Below are 11805 nucleotides of genomic sequence, written 5' to 3'. Positions count from 1 at the left end.
TTACTGGGTTTTACAAATAAAAAAGTGCAATAGCCAAAAGCTGGCCATGACATCATTTACAAAATGTTATGTAACTGTGACATCCAGGTATGAGAAATTAATTTCAGTTTTTGATTAAGATTTCTCGAATGTATCACTTCACAAGGTAAGAAAACATTTTGTTTTCCAGGCACACACTTTACTACTGTGCTATGAGGCCCACCCTTAAAGTGTAAATGAAAAATATTGTCGTCTAAATCGCGTATTTCGAATTAAAAGTAAGGATTTTCACGCCATATTTTCTCTTATTGAAAGTTCACTGCCAGGTCAGCAGTGGGGCATAACCCGCGCCTTGCGTTTCTTATATTTTGGTGTTCCATGACTGAGGCACTCAGCAAGCAGACATAGAGAAAATAAGGATACTGTAATGTACTTATGTGGATTTAATAGGATTTTTGTCCATCCAAGAGTATTTTTGAGCTTGAAATACTAACATTTTACGATTTTTTCAATGTTAATTTTTAACTATGTTTCTCAGAGGTATTCAAACTACAATCCAGGCAAAGGATGAAAACAATTGGACATTGTATGTAATCACACACATAGTATGAATATAAACGTGGTGTTTTATGAACCTAATGGCTAATTACTTTTAGAGGTCTATAGATAAAGGACAAATAGGGCCTACAGCTCTCCCACGAGCATATAATCATGTGAGGAACCTCTGCGTGAAGAAAAACATCGAAAAAGCTGTTAATAAAGGGAAAAAGTTTAGGGCACAACATCTAGTTTGCAGTTTTCTATAGTTTCGAACATCTTTCAGAACAATCATCTTAGTGAAGTCAATAGGCAAGCCGGGCAAAATGAATGGATGTGAGGAAAATCATATAAATCAGCAATTAAGGTAGATAAATCACAATTGCACCAATAAAAGTTTAGGCTTAATTTTCTATCATCATTATCTTTTTCAAATATTTAAAAATGTCTTATATGGGGCAGATATAATGAAATTTATTGGGAAGAGGAAATAGGGAAAAGGTGTGATTTGCAGAAACAGACTGAACCGATTACAATACCAATAATGGTAATTCATTAGTTATTGACTAGTAAAGGTACACACAAGATAAAATGGGCTGCACACAAAAACGCATTCTCGTTTTAGTGCTAAACGAGTTCACCTCTCTGTTTCAAAGGGGTGATTGCCTCAGCTGTCTGTCGTCTACTGAGCCATGTGCTTCATCCATTATGGTCGGTTCGTTCTCTGCACACCTCAGCCACACTGCAGGAATCGACGCGTGCACACACCGACTGCTCTAAAAATTTGTAAACTACTTTAATGAAACGATGCAGTAAAAAACATTGATTCTCATGCATCTCACAGCCTCATGTGTTAGCTTCCTTATGAACTGTATGTCATTTCGTTAACGGTCATAGTTACTATAATATTTCTGTATTCAGCTAAGTACTGTACGAAATTCCAATATGAGGCATCTGAGAAAATCAATCAGACTAAATTTTAATTTGCCAAAGTTTTAATTTTTTCCAAAGAACAATATTGTCCTCGTCAAAGTAGTTACCTTCGGCAACTATACACTGGTGGAGTCGTTGTTCCCGGTCTTGACAGATGCGCTGACGAGCTTCAGCTGGTAGGGTCTATAACATGTCAGTCACATTCTTTTGAATGTTCTCCAGAGTTCCAAAATGACGTCCTTTTAAGACTTTTCAATCTCAAGGAACGAAAAAAGTTACAAACACTCATATCAGGTGAATAGGGAGCAGTGGAACAATAGGAATGCCTTTTGAAGTAAAAAATAACGTGATGGAAGTGGCAGTGTGACATGGGGCAGCATGATGCAGCATCCACATGTCTGCAACGTCCAGGTAACTCGATTACCCCTTTTCCTAAGCCTCTTAAGGACAGTTTTGTGAAACACTTGTCTGATGTTTTGTCCCGGTGGAGCAAATTCCTCACTCATGATACTCTTACTGTAAAACAAACAATGCAGAATTGATCTTTGATTTGCTCATTGGAGCTCATTTCGGTCCAGTAGATCTCAGTGTGTCACTCCTCACTCTGCCGCTTTCTCTCAGGATTATACTAAAAAATCCAGGGTTCATCACCTGTGACCACACAACTGAACCAGTCTTGGTTATGCACTATTTTTGCACAGGTCTTTTTCGTGTGCAAATGTTCGGTCAAAATTTGATGTACAATAAAAGTGTTTAAGCCTAACATGTCACCTATCATATTTATTTTTAAACGTCGATGTGATATGACAATATTACTTAAATGTTCGACGTTTTGTCGGTTTCTGAAGCTGAATGTGTTCCTGATCGAGATCATCCTGAGCGTGTTTTCACCCTTCCAGAAATTATTTGTGCCAGCAGGAAAGTCTGCTCTTATCAAGAAATGTTCCCTTTAGGCCTATTTCAACTTTTCAAAGCTCACACTCGTTGATTCTCCAACTTTAACACAAAACTTGATTCTGTAACTGGATTTTTCTCTAAACTGGAGACAAGATCTGTATCTATTCCCAATTTCGAGAAAATGGACTATCTGTAGGGACTCACTTCCGATCATTGCGCTATCGATTGAGTGCAAGTGAAATATTAATAATATCTCTATCGCCTGAGGCAGCGAAAAAAAATTTGACAAATCGAAGTATAATAAGCGGAGAGTAGTTTGCCATGTAGCTAACATGCAAAACTTTCTTATCTATTGCGCATTATGGATGACTATTTTTTTCCAATGAAAATAATGTAATCATTTAAGGAGCTATCGACAACTGGTGAAATGAGATTTAGAATTGTTTTTATACTAAGTAGGGGCTTTTCATAAGTTGTTGACTTCTCTTGCCCACAGTTGATTGATTAATAGCAAATTGTTACAGGATTCTTGCGCAACTGCAGCTACATTAGCATGTTAGTGAAGTGAAATTTTGTGAACTCTGCTTGTTTTGGAAAAGAAGCTACTTTTAAAAGGAGAATGAAAGAAAGATGTACAAGAAAGGAGAAAATAATTCACTTCTGCTATTGCAATTTCATCATAATCTTTTACTCATTGTGTTTATTATAATAAGCGGTTGACTTGTTGAATTGTTCGTCATACTGACATAACCTATTATCAAAAACATTTGCACACTCACGAGCTGTAGCTTACAAGTTCAATATGACAGGCGTTTGTGTGAAGGTTTCAGCTATAGAACTACATCTCCCTTACTGCACAGTTTTGTCTGCAAAGGAATCCCCACCTTTATCATTGTCCCCACCCCTACTGCATCTTCTGTGCACGTAGTCGCCAAGTAATATTGCATGCACTCTACAGCATCTGAACTATCTTTGGGGAATAGAATGCTAATAGAAATTTTCAGCTATCTAGAGATTATAAAGCACCAGTATTTCAGCTGGTGCATTCATACCAAAGAACAAGTCAGACAAATTAACAGTACAATGAACTTGTTGAATCATTTTGTTGACTGTTCATTAACTACTCTAACCACTTCTAATGATGCTTCTTCACTGAACACAGGTATTAGGTATGGCTAGTTGTGACTCTTGGTCAATAGGTTCACTGTTTTCCTGCTTCATTCTGGTGGGATAGTTGACAACAAAACGCAATTTATAACTGTTAAGCAACATTTCCAAATTGTTTCCTTTATCTGAATGCTTCACAAAATCAACAACAAAATCTTAACAGATGATTGTTTGCTTTTCTTTGTCTGTGGCATAAAAAAGAATAAGTTTCTTTCTAAAAACTTTGGAGGTTTCCCACTAAGCAGCTCTATACTGTAATAATTAATGTACAAATGAGTTTTCCCATAGCGACAGTTGACAAATACAGGCTTTCTATTTTTAATCTAAGAAGATACTCCTTGTTTCAATGCATCAGGAGACGATGATTTTTCTTAAAAATAGTCAATTCATCTTTTCTACATTTTTTCTCTTAGAGAAATAGGCTGCTAATCTATAATCCTCTATGTTATGACATGTGGATACCTATTCATATGGTTCTCAGTCAGACATTATATATCAGGTTCCTTTTCATGTTCTTGGTCATTTAAGGAGAGCCGGAGGCGCCCATGTTAAAATCACTAAGTTTGAGGAACATTTATGATTGAACTACCAAATAGAAAAATTTGAATTTTTTTTGCATATAGAGTGGTTTAGTATTGCAGTTATGACAGTGAGATTTTGGAGTATCTTTTCTAGATTCCTTCCAATTTTTTTTATTAATGACCCAATTTTTTTTACAAATAATTGCTTTATAATTAAACTGAAATGAAACTACTGAACATATTGCCAGATGGCTGTGTTACAATGTGCGTTTGACCACTAGGAGTGCTGTATAAAAATTTCATCTCTCTAGCTTGAGTGGATTTTGAGAAAATGTTCCTTATATATGCGAAAAATTCTAATTTATGGAAAATGGCTATCAAAGTTTCTCAATACATTCCTGCACTATAGGATGGAGTATCAGGGTCTTCTTCTTCATCCTCCAAAAGCTTCCTCTTCTGTCTTCTTTTCTGGCCTGTTGTTCCATCTTACTTCATATGCCTTTCTTTTGTTTCTGCTCCTCTTATCCTTTCTCTGTCAATATTTCTTAGTGCTTGTACAGTGTTCACCGCAGCTGTAAATCCTAATGCCTTCAGAACTTCACACTTCACACTGTTCCCTTGGTTGTAGGTTGCATCATAAATGCCAAAGTGCAGTGTTTTTATGCTTACTAACACCCTTTTAGGAATCACTTTCCAAATTAAATTGTTTACGCTCTCATTAGGATTCTGCGTCTTTCCGTGTAGACATTTGTGTAACAATTCTGGCTGTGCTAAGTCATGAGAAATATAATATCATCACTGTCACTAACATATTCACGAAATCTGTCACTTCCACCAGTCAGCTTCTTGCTAGAGGATGTCACAGGGCTATGGCCAGCCATGTGTTGCTTAGCAGAAGAACGCACTGTTTCAGTAATTGTAGTATCGCAACTTGGTATTAGTGTTAATTTTCTTTTCCCTGTGTTCTTCCTCTTCTTATGTACACGGTTACTAAAACGTGGCATCGTAACCAGAGTAACGCTTTACACAAGAAGTTACCAATAACAGGCGCAACACTGAACTAATTCGAAACGGTAAACAGCAAAGGGACGATGTTCCGCGCTCTTAGCGCTTCATTTGTCACAGAAAGCAATGTAGCCAACCCATGCACACCCGCTGTATGCGTAACATAAGGCGCTGTATGCGTAACAGGCCTAGAAAATCCCAAGCAGTTCGCCAGGAAGACACGAGAGGGTATTAGATGCATTCAGCAGCCGCCCATTTCCTCTGCAGGCATGGGGGAAAATGGTAATAACTCCACTTCTAGGTCGAGTAGAACAATAATTCTAAGCTTACATTAAAGAGGAATGTTCCAATTAATTTTTTTGTCCGCCCCCGCTAGCTGAGTGGTCAGCGTGACAGACTGTCAATCCTAAGGGCCCGGGTTCGATTCCCGGCTGTGTCGGAGATTTTCTCCTCTCAGTGACTGGGTGTTGTGTTGTCCTAATCATCATCATTTCATCCCCATCGACGCGCAGGTCGCCGAAGTGGCGTCAAATCGAAAGATCTGCACCAGGCGAACGGTCTACCCGACGGGAGGCCCTAGCCGCACGACATTTCATTTATTTCAATTAATTTTTGGTAGCAAAAAAAAAATCGTAATTTTTTGGATTTGACCACCTCCGGCTCCCCTTAAATTAACAAAAAGTTCATATACTTTATTCTTCTAGCTATTTGTCAATTACTTTGTCGAGGTATATCACCAGTTCTCAGCAAATCAGCGAAGTTAAGCACCGTTGGGTATGGCCAGTACTTCGATGGGTGACTGTCCAGTTATGCCATGTGCTGTTGACAATTTTTCCTTCGCCTTTCTGACACAGCGAACAGGAGCAATGATGACATCAAGTACCTGACCATCAGTCTTTGGATCAATGTCCTGAATTCAATTCCAAATATCTCTATAGTCTGCTGTGAAGAGAGGGCGCACGACGTCATTGATGGTAATCCTTCCATCAGATAGAGACACTAAGCTTGATGGGCCCCTTGGTATACATCGTGAGGGGTATGCTATGTGCCGGCAGCAAGTTTCACCCTCTCCTTTCTCTTATCATCTACAACATGACACTGCACTACAAACACACTATTATAGATGTCTACAGTTAACAGATACACTTGCATACACAACTCTCATACTTCAGAAAGGGAAAGTGCCTGCAGGTACAGAGGGCAGGGAAAGCCCTTCCGATTAGGTGGCTGAAGATGCCCTTCTAGGTCTCTCAACCATTCATGCCATATGACTTTGCTTTACTTTAAAGTCTTCTAACGTTCTGATGCATCACAGTAAGTTTATTCACAGAAGTTTCATTTTTATGTGACATTACATTTATCTTAACCTCAATTAAAGCAGTCTTGACTGAATGATACAATAGAAAATCTGGAATGACATAAAAACAGAATGAAAATGATAGGTTGTACTCATCTTATAGAGGAGGCATTGAATAGCAAACAGGCACATTAAGATGATTTTTTTCTTCATGTACCTGTCTGCCATTCAACATCCCCTCTATGTGCAGAGTGGCAATCTGTCCTTTTCATATTATTGTCTGAATGGGGAATTTAGCTTATAAAAGGTTTATGTTTCACATGAGTAATCACAAGAATTCTACCACTTGTGTATTTCTATCTCACAGTAGCATCAACAGGCACAACCTAATGGGAGCCCTATCTAAAGTCAGCAATATTCTGTTTGTTTCGTATGAGAGATGACACCCTTTCTATTTAAAAATTAAGAGTTGCATTGAAGAGGACAGCTTCTAAAATTGCCATTATATTGGTAATATAGCCTCAACAGGTTTTCTTCGCTCTCCTGTCTCAAACTACTTGACTTTAAATTTCTGTTCAGCCACTTTTTTTTTGTAGAACAATGGTTTTACATTCATGGACGACTCTGTATACCAATAAGTATGCCACGGCTACTATGTGACAGGAATTTATTATTACTTAATATTAGTAAATTGACGTTATTAGAATACCAAATATCCATCACTGCAACTTATTTCTATTCTTCTTGTGCTGAATGTGGTCAACTGTAGACCAGATAAAATAGTTACTCAGAGGAATAGGTCTTTCAAATCAGGTTCTTCTTCCAATCCTCCCAATACCTTTTCATTTTCTCATTCTGTTGTTGTTTTTGTAGCTGAGTGAATTATTCCATGTTCCTCTGATTTTCTTGGAAATCGTTGAGGTTTTATTTATATTTCACTCTGAATTTTCTCTGTTTAGAATGTTTTTATAGTTATACTCATTTTTACATATATCTGAGTTTATTTGATTCACTGTCGTTTCTTCTTTTGTTATTTAATTCTCTACTGCTAATGTGAGTGACATTTGTCATCCACATGGATTTCGCTCTCCATTTTGGCTGACTGGGTGGACTGAGTTCGTGCCATTTTCACTACCTTCCCATTAATTCTGTGTCTGTTAGCTTCAGCCATCATTGGTGTTCAGTCACAGAGGGCTGTATTGTTTATGGAACATTATTACAGCTTGAGGGACACTGGTCATCTGCAGGAGCAGTACTGCTACAGTCTGAAACAAAGTAAGTTTATGTTACTTTACTGCTTTTCTAGACTCTATCTAACTTTCATGTGAGTAGTTTTAGGCATAACAAAAATAATTATTTGATTTTTTACCTAGAAGACCTACCTATGAAAAGTAAATATTCTCTATACTTTTAGTTTGTGGAATAAATATTAAAAGTGAAAACAAAACAATGGCAAATTTTAGAAGAGCTCCTGATGTGTGGCTGGAATGGTTCCATTAGCTGAGAGATGAAGAGCCTGACAGTGGTTCTGCTGACTCAGAGAACAAGGCTTGTGTGCATGAAAGTAGTCATGATTCAGGAACAGCACAAGAAGTATGAGAACATGATGGATATGGATCTCAGGAAGAAGTAATCCAGGAGGACGTATTTCTTTTCGCAAAAGATGGACTAGCTAGATGGAGGAAAACTTATATATCCTACCAATGTTAGAAATAAATCTTGTAAAATTATTATGCATTTACATGGACCAAAATATGAAGCTTGTATAACAAAGTCAGAAATAAATATAACAAAGTTAGTTTTGAAAGGAAATATAATACTCCTTATTTTAATATGTACTGATATTTACATCTGTATAATTATTGGTAACTTTTCTAGTGAAAGGAATATTAAAAGAACAACTGTCATATATACAGATTTCCAAGCTCTCATTGGTTTGTAATATTTATGCAGATCTTTGACAGATTCTAGAAAGCATTTAATAAAGTTGTGGGATAACTCAAAGGGCAACAAACTTCAATCATGTAACTTACACCACATGAGTTTAAACCAATTCATCACACTCCTGAGATGTCTAAGATTTAATAGTATCCTTGATAGAGGTGTTCGCAGAGAGAATGACAAGTTGACTGCTATCAGAGAGGTATTGGAGCTATTTACTATCAATTATTAAAATTATTTATCACCAAGTCTGTACCTTAACATATTGTTTATTAAGTGATTTATATTTAAATTTAAATAAAAGCTCTTAAAATCATTCATACATATGGTTCAATGAGTCTAAATACATCGTTTATGTTGTGGATGAAACAAGAGAGAGTTAAATGTTGGAAGAGTCTTTAAGTTAATCTACTATCGTCTTCACCTGTCCATAGAAACTGACCCACCTCCCTCGAATTGCTTCTAAGAGTTTGTGAATTCTTTGATAGAGTTCTTTGTTGATATTTTTCTGATGTTCCTATTTTTAAGGATGCCAATGAATTCTTCTACATAGAGTGCTTGCAGTTTTATAGGTGTACCACAATTTATAATTTTTGCATTAATGGCGATTTATTTTTCATTGTAGGTGTGTTTGGATAATTGATACACCATCTACAGCTTCTAGGGTCTGAGACTTGCTTCTTTCATCACTCTGTAAGTCTGAATGATTACTCTGATGTATTCCTTTTTTTCAGTTTCATTAATTTAACTGAAATATTTTTTCAATGAACTGGGAACATCTATAGTATTCGTCATATATTCTGTTTTGTATGCTGAAATCTGCAGGATTTTTTTCACTGAATTTCTTGTGAGGAGGCAGCCTTTAAGAGAGGCAGGCTGCAATCAAATTTTGATGCTGATTGGTTAATGTTCATATGAAACACACTGTGGCACATGGCTGCATGCTTTCAACCACAAATCTTGAAGTACAGCCCATATCTCCCAAAGGTCACCTTTATTTACATATTGCTACATTTTTCAAATGGGTCTACACTGGCTTTTTCTGAGGACTGATAGATTTCTCTTCTTAAATGGTATCTATTCTGTGACAATAGACACACCTATCAGTATTTTTTATAATATCAAAGTATATTTTTGAAAAGAGCAGAGCCACTTGAAACTACACATAAATACATATATGTCATTTATTTGACTGATAACCAGTGATGTATATACTACCTGGACACGGCTTTTTAGAATCTGGTTTTTCCTTTTATGTTTTGTATTAAGCTTGTCATTATATTCTTTTGGTTTTATTTCACTCTGGGGAAGTTTACCTGGGATCCTTTATGATAAATTAATGTATTTAGCTTCAAAGAGTTTTTACCTATGTGTATAAATTTTTTGACTCCTTTGTTGCTTTAAAGATTGTATTGGTTTCATTTCTCTAGTGGAATTATTGTGAAAATTGATAAGTTAATAGAAGACTTAAACATCTTGCATTAAGTTTTCAAATATATGCATCTTTTAAGGTAATTAACTTATTTAAATTTTATAACTTAAATAATTTTTCTGATGAATTTTCTGCTCAAACATTAATTATGAATTGGCTGATACAACTTTACTGTTATAATATTCGGTTCTTCAACCGACCATCTTCCATTCCATGTTAATCAACACACAACTACTATAATTCAAAATAATATTTAGTATAATACTGCAGAATGATATATTATCGTAAAATAGTGAAATTATCAGAAGTCTAATTGTCAAAAATTAAGCAATATTACTGCCTAACTTATCTGAAATTTATCCCAAAATAGCATAAGCAAATAAGAAGTATCATTCTGGTTCAATGGGAACTGGTGTACCAAGAAGAGTTGCTGGTACATAGTTATGTGGATCTCCTAGAAGATGAGTGCTAATTAAGTGTAATATCATTACTAATGATGTTATTAATACAAATTTAATTGCGGCCTTAAACATAAAGTAATGATGGAATCGAAATTTTTCAGTATCTCCATTTAGTCCTAAAATGTTATCTGATACTGTTTAGGGTGATAACAAATCACAAATTTCAGGTGTAGATAGATGCCTTGATAAATTTTAATACAAAATGTGATACAAAAAATCGATTTAATGGTGTATTACTTACTTACTTACTGTGGTGGTCACACAAACCACAATCAGTCTTAAGCCTCACAAATCAGCATCCTCCAGCACCCTCGTTCCATGTATTCTTCTTCAGACAGCCCCAGGATACTCATGTCCTCTCTGACCTGATCAATACATTTGAGTTGAAGTCTTCCCTGTGGTCTTTTGCTTCTAATATCTTCCTCCACTATCTGTCTGATGACCTTGGCTTTTCGATGTATTATGTGTCCATACCGCTTGAGTCTTCTTTCTTTGACCATTCCCATGATGTCCATCGACTTGTATAGCTTCTGCAATTCACAGTTTTTTCTTTTCCTTCATTCATCTCCATCCTTCACTGGCCCAAAAATTTGGCTGAGAATATCGTTCTCAAATATCAGGAGTTTTCTTTGCATCTTTTGGGTGATGGTCCAAGTCTCTGCACCATATAAGACAAAATGTTGTATTATTGTCTTGTAGATCTTGGTCTTTAAGGATCCGATAGAAGCCAGGATTTAAACAGTTTTCCCAGAGCGAACCTTGGCCTGTTTTCTGCTTGTATTCATGCAGTAATTTCCTGGTATATCTCGTTTCTTTCATTGAATATAGCCCCAAGATATTTAATCTCCTTTACCCTTTCAAAGACTTTGTCCTCTACCTTCAGGGATCTGTCATCATTTTCACTGCTAACTCTGCATGATCTACAGCAAATCCTTCTCAGACTCAACGAACTAAATTTGTTCAAAATGGATCAAATGGCTCTGAGCACTATGGGACTTAACTTCTGAGGTCATTAGTTCCCTAAAACTAACAACTACTTAAACCAAAGTAACCTACAGACATCACACAGATCCATGCCCGAGGCAGGATTCGAACCTGCGACTGTAGCAGTCACGTGGTTCCAGACAGTAGGGCCTAGAACCGCTCGGCCACTCCGGCTGGTTAAGTTTGTTCCTAAATATGGAATTGGTGATAATAGATTTGCAATTATTGTTGCTCATTAAAAATGTATTTCACCACAAGGAAGACCCTATTCTATAAATGAAGATGTTATACCTAAGAACAGAACTACTGTTCCAATAATTCACAGTACATATATTTGCAACTCATACTTATATACAGGGTGGTCCATTGATCGTGACTGGGCCAAATATTTCACGAAATAAGCGTCATGCGAAAAAACTACAAAAAACGAAATTTGTCTAGCTTGAAGTGGGAAACCAGATGGCGCTACGGTTGGCCCACTAGATGGCACTGCCATAGGTCAAACGGATATCAACTGTGTTTTTTAAAATAGGAACCCCCATTTTTATTACATATTCGTGTAGTACAGTAAGAAATATGAATGTTTTGGTCCGAGTGCAATCAATGTTGATGTAGCATTCTCAACAATGACGTTTTTGAGATACCCGATTC

The sequence above is a fragment of the Schistocerca gregaria genome, chromosome 3 (assembly GCF_023897955.1).
Source record: "Schistocerca gregaria isolate iqSchGreg1 chromosome 3, iqSchGreg1.2, whole genome shotgun sequence".
NCBI classification, from domain to species: domain Eukaryota; kingdom Metazoa; phylum Arthropoda; class Insecta; order Orthoptera; family Acrididae; genus Schistocerca; species Schistocerca gregaria.
The sequence above is the reverse complement of the archived record's forward strand: the minus strand, read 5'-3'. Positions refer to the sequence as shown.